Source organism: Cyanistes caeruleus, chromosome 5 (genome assembly GCF_971803275.1).
Source record: "Cyanistes caeruleus chromosome 5, bCyaCae1.hap1.1, whole genome shotgun sequence".
Lineage (NCBI taxonomy): Eukaryota > Metazoa > Chordata > Aves > Passeriformes > Paridae > Cyanistes > Cyanistes caeruleus.
Window position 1 is genome coordinate 25,498,456 of NC_141705.1, and position 14,748 is coordinate 25,513,203.

The 14,748-nt window shown below is 38.3% G+C and overlaps 1 protein-coding gene and 1 long non-coding RNA gene across 6 annotated transcripts in view; both read left to right on the forward strand.

The window, feature by feature from the left end:
* GABRB1 (gamma-aminobutyric acid type A receptor subunit beta1) overlaps window positions 1-14,748 on the forward strand; it is a 117,194-nt gene that overhangs the window by 45,983 nt on the left and 56,463 nt on the right. The gene's annotated exons all lie outside the window — the stretch shown is intronic.
* Window positions 1,008-8,418, forward strand: LOC147652989 (uncharacterized). The gene is made up of 2 exons (XR_015287264.1): window positions 1,008-4,687; window positions 4,815-8,418. It is a non-coding gene; the product is annotated as an uncharacterized LOC147652989 (long non-coding RNA).

The window sequence follows — 14,748 nt, forward strand, 5'->3', positions numbered from 1 at the left end:
CCAATACTATTTAAGAAGGTACATGGATCCTCCAACACAGAGAAGTGGAACAGTCTCCTCCCGACATTATTTTCATTCTGACCCACAAAAGGGAAGTTATTTTACCCTAAACCATGCTAATTTATATTCCTCCCAAGATTTATTTACAACACACTTTCGTAAGCCTGTTTTAACAAGTGCAAATTAGGTGTCACTTCTAGCACTAAAAATAGCAAACTGAAAAGCATACCAGAAGAGTAAACTATTTCACACAAATTATGAGAAATTATAGGAGATCTCCCCATGATAACACTGGTGAATGCTGGAGATCTGTTTCACGTGTTGTGCTATAGGGTTCAGAGTGGGTGGAAAAGGAGGCAGGACTATCTGCTTCTGATGATCTGCTAACAGCAATTGTTAAACCAAGCTGTTCAAGTCCCAGAGCCACTATCTGATTTTTCCATCCTTTTCTAAAGAAAATGGACTGTTGCATTTAGAAAGTTTGCTGTAGGGTATGTTAGGAAGTCAGTCTAGTGAAAGGAGTGTACTAAGGTGAGAGCAGAGAAAGGCAGAGCTGTCCCTTGTTGTTTCCCAAGCTCCATTCTCCACTCCATTCATTAGCTCTACAATTATTGTCTGAGAAGAGATGATCTTCAGGGAGCAGATGTTCATACTATCCTGAGATACCTTAAGATGTTTAATTAGCTGAAAGCAAGCAGGAGGATAAATTATTTTGTAGTTCAGTAAATTTATTACTGTACCCTAGCAGATCTAAAAGCCATTCCTGGTATAAATAAGTGAAAAACTACAAAGCCACTCAGATAAAACATATCCATCTGGAGAGTCCTGTGACTAGCCAGCACGTTTATCTCTTAGCATTCAGTGTCTCCTGATGCAAACCTACTGGTTCTGTAACTGTTTAGTCAAGGTTTATGTGATTAAGTAAGGCAAATAACAGGCAAAATATGGAAAAGGTTCATTTTGTTAAACCAGTACTTGATTTCACCTATACCATATCATCAGGAACCTTAACTGAAGGCACTTGCCATATTTCCTGAAAGATTTTCTTACTGCATGGCATGGTGCTGCATCCTACTTTGTGCTGTAGTGTCATTTGTCTCATTACCTGTGAAGGCCTTAATTCTGATTAGAAGCCACCAGCCAGAGCTATTTTGTCATACTGAAAATTAGCAAGATTCAGCACCATTACCGCAAAGAAAAACCTTCTCATCATCTGCATTGTTGCTCATACCGGGAACAATGGCAAGACTTGCTGTGCACCAAAACTTCCAAACAACTGATCTTCTGTCCCAGGAATTCCATCTAGTCAGTTTCTCACTATCACCCCCTTCTTGCCACAGACTCTTTTTGCAGGTAGCAAGAGGAAAAGAGTTACATCTGTCCCATAATTTACTCCTCAATAGGAGTGCTGCTTTACTGACACTGGTTTCTATTTGTGTCCAGAAGCACCTCATTTATCAACACTGTCTTCAGAAAAGCCAAGCCTTCTGGACCTCTACACTTTATGCTGTTTTGATAACAGCACCTATGATGAGCTCTGCAAGAGGTAAAACCACTCCTACAAAAAACTGTAGGTGAGAAAAATGCCACACTTTATCTTTGGGCAGTAGTGTCACAGACCTAGGCTTCACAGTTCGTCCAGCTGGATGTAGAGCTTCTCTGGCTAAATACAAGTCTATTTTAGTGGAAAATTACTCTTACTGCACAGTAGAGGCATTAAGAAAAAGAAACGAAAAAGCAGTCATATTTGTAGAAGGAGGAATTAATGCATAGGAACAATGCCTGTTTCACTCATGAAAACACTGAATTTCCATTCCTCTCGGACTGAAATTGTCTAATTTGCGAAACTGTGAAAACTTACCAGTAACAAAAAGCTGTTTGCTTATTACTAAATGGAAAAGTATTCGTGAGGACTTTCAGTTGACACAGTTAAGACTTTACAATGACTCCAAAAATTAAAGCTCCAGAAGAAAATACTGCTTGGCCAACAAGCCATGGATTTAGGATCCCTCAGCCCTCAATAGTCCCTCTAGCATATGTCATATCAGTTGCAATAAATTCAGGACACAACAGACTTAGGCAATCTGCATTAGTGATCATCAAGTATGGGTCACTTAGATGTTTTAACTTTATCCTTCACGATGTGACACAGCTGTCTCTAAAAAGCACAAGGGGAAGTGAAACTGTGTGCAAGAGAACTGCTACGTGTACTTTGGCTGACCTTTCAAGATGGACCAAAAAATTAATATTTCAGAAGCACAGGGACATGTAAAAAAAAAAAACAAAACCCAGACAACAACTCAACAAACCAACTCCATGCTTCTGCCAGCAAGGCTCCATCTGCCCCTTTCAGAAGTCACCATGCTGAACAAACTTCACAACAGCACCTCAACATTCTGCAGGCTGTAGCAAAACAGGGAAAGCTGGGGAGTCAAAAATGGCTTTCCTTGCTTTTTTAAATGTTGTGAATTTTTTTTTTCTCCCAAGTTAATAGGTGAACAAACAGAGGCAAGGTAATACTGAAATAGTTGAGTGGATGCTGATCTCCTGCGGTATTTTAATACTGTGAAAATATTAATAAATTTACATAGCAAATATAAGAGAGCAGATAGGCTACTAGATGCCAACCCAGAGATGCTTGGGTGTCACAGTCATTTGAGAAGGGTTGGTGCAACCCTGGCAATAGATCTGAGCTGCGTCTGTCACTCTGATATGACATTGTAGAATATTTGTACACAGCTACCAAACACACTGCTAACTCATTTCATCCTGGACTCCTCTGACTAGAACACATGAAAACTTCCTTCACTGAGGGCAGTGGTACATGTGTCCTGTGATCTTTCAGAAGATCCTTTAGTTTTTCTTGCCTTTATATTGGGACTGTAAAACCCACTCCAGAACTATACTTTTACAGCTGCTCTGAGCTGTTCTACAAAGCTGCTTTGGCTTCCTTCTTCACTTTTAGTTGTACTTCCCTGCCCCAATGCTTGGATAGCCATTGGTGATGGAGATAGGATCAATGAATTTACCTACACAGAAAAAAAACCATGCAAAAATATCATCTCTAATCTGAATTCCTTTCACTTCTAACTAGTTACTCAAATGTGTGCCGTCACACAGGAAGGGATGGAAATAGCATTGTCTTGGCTTTCACTGAGGTGAAAGCCTTCTGAAACTTCAGTCTCAGAGAGAGGTTTTACTGCCCTAAGCATTAAATAAAACTGATTTTGAGGTTTGCTTTATTTATAAAGTCATTTACATGAAGGCACTCTCCCAGATTTTCAGTATATTGGCACCAATCCAAATTTTCTGCACTAAGCTACTCAATTCCTCAAATTACTAATCCTCAGTTCTCCTTAGTTACATACTTTTCAGGAAAGAGAAACTGCACCTCCATATCCTAATCAGGACTCAAGAGTATTAATCAGATGCTTTCCAACTAACTGATGAATTATTTGCTCTTTGGTTTTTTTTTTTTCTCCTAAAATGTCTACACATACTATGCAGTATTTTGAGATGTTGGTTCCCATGAGACTGGCAACAGCACTGCATTTGTAGGATTTTAATCAGATTAATCATATTAAATTGGCCAGTGCCATTGGTTATCCAATTGATTATGCTGCTAAAATAAAAATAAAACAAAGTCCTTTATTATCAACACTCTAAAAATACTCTTCATTTTGCTCTGAGGATTTAGTGTCAACAATACATGCATTTAAAGGCAAACTGATTCCCTGCAAAAGCCAAAAGCAAATTTTCCATAGAGAGTCTACATCAGTGTTGTGTACTTGTCAACTGTGATGTTAGATTATCATGTAAGCAGCTTAATAATATTTAAATTATGCAGCTCATGAGAAATCGCATGAAGAGCTTTTCCTCAAGCTGTCTTTTGTAGAAACATCCCAGATGAAAAGCAAGGATTTACAGCACATTTGGTTTGCAGTGACCAAACGACAGAATTCAGGATCTGGAGGACAGCTGAGACAGTGAGCAGTGGAGTTAGGGATCAAGGCACCAGGACAGTAGAATTTGGCTTATTTGGGTAATTGCTAAGTAAAATTCCCTAGCAAGCAGTCATCAAGCAGAAAGAGATGAGGCTGAATTTTTAAGAAAACCAGGAACAATCCACAGTGTCATACAAGAAGGTCAGAATTTCACCAGCAGAACTTCCAGGCTAAGACAGAAGCCTCTCAATGAGCTAAAACACAGAAGGGAGCATACAGGAGGGGGAAGCAAGGGAACAGAACTGGCAAGGAAACCAGCAAGAAGAATCACTGTTCAGCTGGGTGGAAAGGAGAGGGAATGGAGCTGCCCTCTATGTGAGAAAACAGCTGGAATACTTGGAGCTCTGCCTTGGGATGAATCAGAAGCCAAACAACAGCTTCTGGATCAAGATTAGCAGCCAAACCAACATTGCTTGGCCTTGTATTGTGAGTATCTACCCTAGACATCCTGACCAGGAAGAAAATGCAGATGAGACAACAGCAACAACAGGAAGAAGTCTCATGTGCCCAGGTCCTGTTCCTCATGGAAGACTGACCACTGTTGTATCTGCCAGAAGGATGATACAGGAGGGCTCAGAAAATCTAGAAGACTTCTTGAGTGCAGTGATGATAATTTCCTGGTAACTGAGAAGCTAACAAGAAAACATGATCTGCTAGACCTTGTAGTTACAAGAAGATAAAATGTGTCTGAGATGAGAAAGTCAGAGGCAGCCTTAGTTGCAATGACTATGAAATGGTAGCATTCAGGAATCTGAGAGAAAAAAAACAGAAAGCAAGATCACAGCCCTGGATTTCAGGAGAGTATCTAAGGCTGTCTCTGACTTTCATGTCTCAAATTCTCTTTCAGTCTCAATGAGACCCTCCCAACCTAAAGGAGTCTTTGATTCTGTGAAGCATAAAAATACTGCTTCCAACCCTGGTTGGACCTAACAGTAAAAAGAGACAGGGCAACAAGAAAGGCATCTCTAGTTACATTAACTGTAAAATGAAGATGCATACAACATGGGTCAAAAGGTAATTAGGAGTTCACTGATAATAATTTCAAAACTGCTGCCTGCCCTGTTGTAAAACATGTGTCACTGGGGAGGTCTCTGGTGATATGAAAAACAACAAACATTATACCCATCTCTAACTCCAAACAGGAAACTCAGAATTTAGCAGATGGGAAATTTGTGAATTAAGCAGCAGCTGAATACATGCCACAAAGTGCACTTTCATTGTGTAAACTGTATACTAAATGACACTGGCAGGGTTTTGGGCAGCACAGAGGGAAATTATTACCCTCCCACAGTAGTTACATACAACACAACCAACCAATGAAAGCAAACAAAAAAACAAAACAAAGCAAAAAATACCCATGCACACCAAGAAAAATCCCAGTAAGGTATACATAAGTTTAAAGATCTGGCAGCAGCTATGTGATTACTGTTTCTATTCCAGGTAGAGCCACTGACTCATCGCATGTCACTTGGACCTCCATCTGCTTCGCTCAAAACTAAAGAGAATTGATATAGTAGATTGGCAGCTGAGAACCAAGCAGGAGGAATCAAATAGATTTCAATCACCAGACCTGTAGAAATAGAAATAACTACTGCTCCTAAATGGGTAAAAAATAAATTATATGTATATTAAGGCATTAAAAAGAAGAAATCAGTTGCTGTTTTTATAAAGTTGTCCCAGCCTCATACTAAGATATAGTTATCTTCCCTCCTACATTGTTAAGCATCTTCTGGAGCCAAAGAGTCTAGATATGGCTGGCTGTCTTTACTTCTGATTTCTTACTTTTAATTTCGGCATAAGATAAGGCCCTGCTCAACACAGAATTAAGGTTTGTGGTTTCAAGGTTTTATTAAGGTTTTATTTCACATGATCAGCTAGTTCATTCTGTGACTCCAATTCATTTTTACATTGCTGTTACAATTACATTTTTACATATACTCGCTTTCTTGTGTTTTCTTTAACTTTCTGTCCAGTAAGTAATCCTGTAAGATTTCTAGTACTGTTAGTGCTTATACAATAGGGTTCAAGACAAAAGTCAACAAACCCCTCCCATCTGTTCCTAAGACTGCAACCAGTTCAGCTTCGCCTGCAGCACTGTGCACTGACACCACAAGGAATTCTACTGAGCTCTAAGCACTGTGTCATCCTCTTCAGACATTCAGTGTACTCCATAATGGTCTCATAGTTCACCCCTGCTGAGCCAGATGGAAATTAGAAAGGGAAAAAATAATCAAGTGTTTCAGCAACAACCATTGTTAGAAAACAGGCTGCTTTCCAATTATCTTGCTTATAGGTAGCAAGGGAAGTGGGGTTTAATTAATTCTTCACTCTTCCAAAATGTTTTTCCTTAGTGGGAACTTAAAAGTGCTGCACCCTCCCAACTATCTTTGGCTTAGTTTGCTTTAGTCCTCACATCACATTCCATGTGATAGACCCTCAGAGCTCATCCATGCCCAACTCATGAGTCAGTTCTGCAGTCAGCAGAGAGCCATCTCCATGTAGTCCACACACAAAGATGAGAAGTACAGTTTTCACTCAAATGTCCAGTCTTACTCCTTTGTGTTGATGCTTCATCTCCAAGCTGGATGAAATATTTTGGAATGTCAGTTAAAGCTTAAAATTCATCTTCCTTAGAGTGCTTTCTCCACCTATTTGCGGAGAGGATGAGGACAGCACTTCCTGAGCACAAGGTCACAGTCCTCAAATGTCATTCTGCCATTTCCTTTCATGCCTGCCTATGAAGAGACAAGTTTTTGTAAAACTCAGAGGGGAAGTATGCTAAAATATTCTGGACTTCAGCACACAGGAGCATATAATACCTAGAATAAATTTCCACTGTAGTTGTCAATACTTGGTCTTGAACATTAACTGGAGTCCTCAGACACAGATAGACAGGTATGAGCTACCTGTTTAAGTTGGGTTTGTTTGTGGGATTTTAGCAAAAACTTGTTTTTAGCTGTGTCATAGAGAGAAATGTCTGAGAGAAGATGTTTTTCTTTTTACGTCTTGCTGTCTACATTTGCTCTTAAAAGTTGTATGTAGGTTTTTATTAACATATGTTGGTCTGTGGGCTACTTGGCAGTAAGAAACTTTTCTGTTCCTTTATCTTCTCTTCAGCTGTTCCACTGAAACATCAAGTGCCCTCACTGGAGCCAAAGTATCAAGGACACTGTTATTTGCTGCCTGTAAAAAATGCATGAACACATTGAATATAGTTACTGTATATATGCATTTATTTTTTTACTCCAGAATTCATTACAATGACATTTTACTTAAGTGTGTATATCTTCTGTGCCATGTTTTTCCTGTTCTTCACCCCTCCCCACATGTAACTTTATGACAGTGTTACCCTCTATATAAAAAAAAAAGACTAACAGCTTCAGAAGCAAAATCAAATATCGTGGGAATACATACCATTGCTTGTTTCCTACTAAAAGCAGTTGACCTTTCTAGGAATATGAATCATACCATGGGCATGTTCTCATTCTTTTGCTGGCAACATAGCCACTTCAGACAGACAAGGTATTAAATTTGAGCTGTGAAAAACGTTATACTGGTGTATCTCACTGCTATCCCAGACAGTGGGTTATACAGCTGAAAGTTTGAGAATGGTATAGTAGTTTTTCTTCTTTCTTGAAGGAGCTTCCAGCATGCAGTGAGGAGTAACAGTAGCACATCTGTAAGCGTACCTTACCTTCCTGCTAAATTCTGGCAAGTCCACTTCTAATCAAAGAGATCCATATTAGTTTTATCATCTCTTTTCTTCCTATACAAAGAGCAAATGGCACATTCAAGCCTCTCAGGTTAGCAAAGTTCAAATAAGAGGGGAAAATAGCAGCAAAGGACAAGGCAGCGGGTTATTGTTTTAAAGTTTAGAAGTCCTTACTCTTCTCAGGAGGCAAAACAACATACAAGATAAAATTGGGATTTTACCCTCCTCTGTGTTAAATAATGCAAAACCAACGGAACACAACTATCATAATAACTCATTTAAATGTCAGAAGCATTTATTACTGCTTCTGCTAAGTCTTATTACTAAAACACTCAACAAAATGCAATAAAGTACAAATTGACATTTGCAATTGAGAAATGTTTTGCTTTGATTTTCCAATAAGGATTGGATGTAATTCTTACCCTATTGCAGTTCAGGGGACTTCTGCTTTGACTTCAAGGAGTAATACTGGGTCCCAATACAGTAATGCCTTCACTTCCAACATTATTAAAAGTCTAATCTTATTCTTGGCTGTGCTTTGAGCAATAAAGAGCATCATCATTACAGCAATACAGCTATATGGATTTCTGCTAGATCTTTGCTTCTTTCTGTAAGACCCAACTGTGATGCCACATACATAATTTGAAGTTATAAATGCCAACACTTTCCTGAAGAATTATCAGCACATTTGAACAACAAAAATGCAAGACACTTTATTACCAACTGAAACTACCAACTGATCAAACAAATTTTAAAAAAATCACAGAATCATTTAGGTTAGAAAATACCTCTGAGGTCACATTGTCCAACCTTTGACTGATCATCACCTTGTCAATCAGACACTAAGTGCCACATCTGGTTGCTGCTTGAACACCTCCAGGGATGGTGACCCCACCACCTCATTATGCAGTCCTTTCCAGTGTTAAACAGTCCTTTCTGTGAAGAAATTCCTCCTCATGTCCAACCTGAATCTCCCTAGTACAGCTTGAGACCATTTCTTCTTTCCATGTTGCTCATTGCCTGGGTGAAAAGACTGACTACTTTCAGGTAGCTGGAGAGAGAGAGAGATAAGGTCCACCAAGCCTTCTTTTCTCCAGGTTAAACAGCCCCAGTTCCCTCAGCTGTTCCATATATGACGTACACCCCAGACCCTTCAACAGCTTCGTTGCTCTTCTCTGGAAATGCTCCAGCAGCTCAATGTCTTTCTTGCAGTGAGGAGCTTCAAACTGAACACTCAAAATGCAGCCTCTCCAGTGCTGAGTACAGGAGGACAATCCCTGCCCTGCTCCTGCTGGCCACACTATTGCTGACACACACCAGCATGTCATTGGCCTTCTTGGCCACCTGGGCACTGCTGGCTCATGTTCAGCTGCTGTCACCAGCACCCCCAAGTCCTCTGCTGGGCAGCTTTCCAGCCCCTCTTCCCCCAGCCTGTAGCACTGCCTGGGGCTGTTTAACCAGAACATAGGACCTGGGACTTGGCCTAACAAGGCCTCACGCAACATTTTCTCCTACAGAAGTCTCACATTTATAAACAATCTGTAATTTTCTGGTGGAAAACATGATTTCTGCAAAACTGATGTTGTGTGAAAATTCTGATCCTGTTAAAGAACACCCAACAGCTGCTGTTTGGAAAATAGAAAGTTTTTTTCCTATTGTCCTGGAGTCCTAGCTTTCTCTTTCATTTTCTTTGTCAGAAGTGTACTTCATGTGAAACATGGCCTCCTGTGAACCAGGCCATGGAGTACTGCATAATTTGAGTACATGCTCCTTCTCCCCTCTTCCCACTACTTTGGATAGAAGAGGAGAACTGGGTAAAATGCTGTGTCAGTCTTCATTGAAAACAACCACAGGAACACTGAACTATGTCCTTAGAAAGAAAGGCATGTACAGTTGGTCCAGTACTGTGGCCCTTAATTCCCTAGCTTCCTTGCTTGGCTGGACTGCAGACTAAATAAAGAGATGCAGCTCCCCTGAAATTCTTAGAAAAGAACATGAGTAGAACCAGTATATTCTTCCTCCCTAATTTCACCTATAATTTTTTCCCCTAGTTTCTGTGCAGTATCTGGAATTGAGCATCAGGGGCAGGCAAGAGGTGGGGGAGAACCAAAAACAGCCCTCATGGAAAAAAGTGAAAAAAACCCAACATCACACACACACACACACACACACACACAAATTCCAAAACAAAACACACACACAAATTCCAAACATTAAACCCAAAATCCCACACCCAAAACCCCACATCACCATTTGTATCCTCCTACTATAAAATAGCTCTTTTGCAGGTGAGGACATAGAGCTTCCCGTGGAGCTCCAAGGTAGGACAATTAACTTGCTGAACAGCTAACAGCTGCTTCTGATACATTAGCATTCTTGCAATGTAGGAATGAGTGTGATTTGTACGATTTGCAAATTTAGCATTTGCCAATTCTTTCAGAACCCTGCCCTTACTATTCTTGCATCAGATAAACACAGAAAATACTCTTTCCCAGTTAATAAGGGTTTGCAGTCACAGCAGAATTTACATATATTGCTTTTTTTGCATTTATGGCATTATTGCAGTCAATATTCTGATTATCACTCCATATTTAATTTTAAATTGCAATTTCAATTATGTTTGTCTTGATTAAGTTACAGTGTATCTGAATTTAATTTTATCTCATTTTCTGCGAGGCTGACAGATATGGTATTAGTGGATTGTTCCCAAGGATAAAATTTAAATTTAAGATTGTTTGGGTGTGCAGTGTTCATCCCACAGCTACCAATATACACTGCTGTCTATTAGAAGTATGACATTGGTGCACTTCATTTTGCTGCACAGTGCCTTCATGTGCAAACTCATGTAGAGAGCTAGTGTCTGATGTTGACCTAGAACAGCTAACTATTCACAAAATACTATTTGATTTGCTAACTTTTGCTAATAACTGCATCCACATTATTCATTTTTAGCTGTTAAGACTTTCACAGTGGGCTTTGATGGTCAGTTATCACTTAAATATATCACAATATGCTAACCTGCTGTTCAGTTCATGAAATGATGACAAAGCTTAGATTAAGGCCACCTTGGAAAAGGGAAAAACAAAAGGTTTTTTAGAACACCAGGCTGAACATCGCACATTAAAATATTCCCTATTTTCTCCTTAAAATATGGGATTTGTAAAAGAGAAAACAACTACACTACAGCAGACATGTGAACTCATCTTTTATTCCACCAGAATCCATAATTCAGCTGATAAACATGGTGAAGTGCTAGTTCTGTGTATCTCAAAAAGTTAGATTATAATACAGTAATGTATTACACATTATATTCTACAGTGCTGAACTGGTAAATCACAGAGCAGAAGTTACCAGCAACTCCAAATTCTTAAGTTAATTTTAATATATCTCTTTTAGTTTCAGAGATCTACAGAGGTTTAGCAGGAAATAAAAAAATCTATTACTGCCCTTACATTATCTATACATATTGCACCCAAAAAAAAAAAAAAAAATAAAAAAAAAAAAAAAAAATCTATTCCTTACTGGAACTAGAAATTGTTCATCTAACCTCAAATACAATATGCTTCAATGGTCCATTAATTTTCTTTACTGAGAAATTTATTTCCCTAAAATGAACTCTGAGGCTCGGTGCCAATAGTTATGTGTGAGGCTGCTTAAATTCAGATTACAAAGTAGCTTTCAATTTTGAGTAAAATAGACTAGTTTCTCTTACTGATATTTTCACAGAACCTCTCTTACCTAGGACTAGCATGTATTTGTCTTAGCAACCTAATGCACTTTATTAAAGCACTAATACAGATTTACTTATAAGCTACAGTAAACATCTATATACATCTATATACAAATACATTACAAATATATTACAAATATATGGTTTGATACAAAGAAATAAAAAATTTGCACAATTACTAAGAAAGAGAAAAAAAATCTCATACTAATAAATCAAAATCTGTCACAGAAAAAATGGAAGCTAGATCAGATACAAAACAAAACAGCTTTATCATTGGTGCTCAAATATTTTCCATTCTAAAGGTTCACTATGCTCTGAAAATGTGAGGCACTTTTAGAAAGAATAAACAGCACTATTAAATCTACTGAAATATCATGATTTTTCAGCAGAATTACAGATTTTTTTACTTAGGAAAAGTACAGTTCATAAAAAAAATGTTCGATGTTTCTATAATTTAAATCATTTGAAAGAACAGTTAGCAGCAGAAACAGATTTTCTTTTTTAATTTTACATTGGCCCCTTTTTTTTAAACTCAGTAATAGAATTTTTTAAATATGAAAGTTAAGTATAGTGTGTTTTATTTTCATATCTAGACTGATGCCTGAGATCTTGGGAAGCTTTCATAAGAAGCTAAAAATTCTGCAGCCTATTATCACTACAGATGTGACAGATTCAGAAATTATTCATATAGTCAGAGCTTGAAAGCACAAAATCTCCAGCAAATTTTACAGGGTAGAAGACAAGTAGTCATTAAATCCTTGCTTCACTCACACCACAATACAACATTAAAAAAATACAAGAACCTCTATGATGCTGCTAGCCAAAAGGCTTGCCAGCATTTAATACTTTGCCAATGAGAGATAAGAAAGGTCAGGCTGTATTCCATTAAAAAAAACAATTAGAAATTTTATAACTATAAAATTTAGGTTATTATAGCACAGCTGTAATTTGCTTTTCATTAAAACAGTCTTTGACTATGCTTTTTAAAATATGAACTTAATGCAACAGGGACTCTTACAATCATTATATCAGCCGATTTTTCTTATTAAAATAATGAGTAATACCCCCTTGTACTAAGGAATGGAAAAAATTAGATAATTTGCTCAGTTAAGAAACACTGAGATTCCTTTAGGATGAAGCTCAAATTTTTATTTCTCATTAACACTTGCTGGCTTGCCATGTATTTCTCCATAGCACAATATAGCACAATTGCAGATCAGAGGATCACTCTCTCTACTGTGGTGTTGCCACAACAGCAGCATTTTGTGTAAAGCACAGTTGGATGAAACAAAGTATTTTAACAGACTATAATGCTAAAAATTAGCAACTTGACTTCTTCTAGTAGTCATAGCCAAGGGACAGAATTTATTTTTCTCTCACTTGATCACATCCTTTAAGATCTCTTGTAGCTTACCGTGGCTATTCTTCTCTTGGTTGAGCTTTGAGAACCATTACATAGGTTCTCAAACACTCAATTGTTTGGTGTTCTGTAGGACAGCATAATAATTCCACAAAAGCAGCCTTAAGGCCTAGTGAGAAAATAAAGAAAAGCAAGAAGGAGAAAAGATAATCATGTATAATCAGAATTTCTGTTCCATCTGTGCTGCAGGCTGCATAGGCTCTGCTGGATCAGGCAGAAGATGTAGAGGATACCAGGTGCAGCACTGAGGGATTGAATTTTATCAGTCATCTATGAAAGCTTTTCTGCCTAAAGAGATTTGAAATAGGGCAGGTTAGGGAACAGATGAAAATGAAATGAAAACTGCACCAGAGTAGTGGTGCAGTGGTGGGATATTTGTGGTATTGGGTGGGAGTTTTGTTTTGTTCTTTCATGTTTGGTTGATTTTTGTTTTGGTTTTAATTTTTGTTTTCTCTCATCCAATTCCCAGCTGGTCTTTGTATATGTGTAAGAGCAACTAAGGGAAAACTTCTCTCTAAGTGATGCTTCTAACTCACTTTTATTTAAGTCATACATTCAAAAACTTTCCTCCTTGGTGTTCATGCTCCTCTGTAATTTAAATTAAATCACCTACTCAGCAAAGCTCAGCATATACCTCACTGCATTACTTTGTAGTTCCAGGCTTGACCAGCATGGTCTGAAAAGTAGAGATGTTCTGACCTCCTCCTAGGGACTCAGGCCAGCAAAAAAACCAAACCAACCTTCCACATACCTCTTGTGTCTGTAGCAACAGATTGGTTGGTAGCAACCAATTTGAAGTCCTGAAAAGGGGCATATTTATGAACTCTTTGCAAATCTGGGGTCTGTGTTCACAGAGGATGTAAGTGTCCTATTGTATATAACCACTGACCATCACTCATGATATTTCATTCATAAAGAAAAAAAAACCCAAAACAAAACAGCAAACTACTGGCCCAGGGCAAGGAAGAACAGTATTTTTATCAAATTTCCCTCTTAAGTCTTTATTATAGCTCTGTTGGATGCGACATTTCAGGTAGAAAGTCTTTTTGAAAGGTAACAACTCTGCTTTGATTTCATGGCAGTGATACAGTCTTAAGAAGCCACTATAGATGAAGACTGCAAATTGTATCAGACAGCTTTTATGCTTTTTCTTCAAAAATTAGAGTCCAGTCTAGGATTTGTGACAGTGACAGAAGTAAGGTTTTCTATCGCATAAAAGAAAATCTTACTCCTGACCAGTTTTTTCAGTAATAGCTATGATTTTGATGCACTTCTACCTTAAAAAAAGTGTGACAAAGTGACCTGTCACTTTAAAATAGGGCTGGGGGAGGAGATGAGGAAGAGAAAACTAGTAGTCAACATACTGCTATTCTGATCATCTTTTAAGAACTCCATGAGCTGCAGAGTACATGGGCTTTTCCACTTGAAAAAATTGACTACCTTTAAAATCACCAATTTCCCAGAAAGACATATACAAGAGAGTAAATCAGACCACAAGCCTTTAGAACAATTTCTTTTCAGACAAAATGAAAGCTGAAAGGCTGGATAAATGGCATTTCACTGAAGTTATAACATGATAGCCAAGAAAAGGTGTTGATTTTCTATACAGTAAAATCCAATTGGCAAGGACAGAAAGCACCAGGTTTCCCAGGCTGAGAAGAGATATGCCTGGTTATCTAAAGTCATTACATCTGGCAGCTCCAGCAGAGGCAGAATGGGAAGTTATCCATTACGTTCTGAGGTTGTATTTGTTCTTTCTGAGGAGGGCTAGGCCTTTCTGGATTGGGGGGGGCAGATCTTTCAGGGTGAAGGGAGGGAATAATCAGGAAGGAATATCAGAAGGGTATCTTCAGTGCTATGCAATGCTATTTGGCTGTAACTT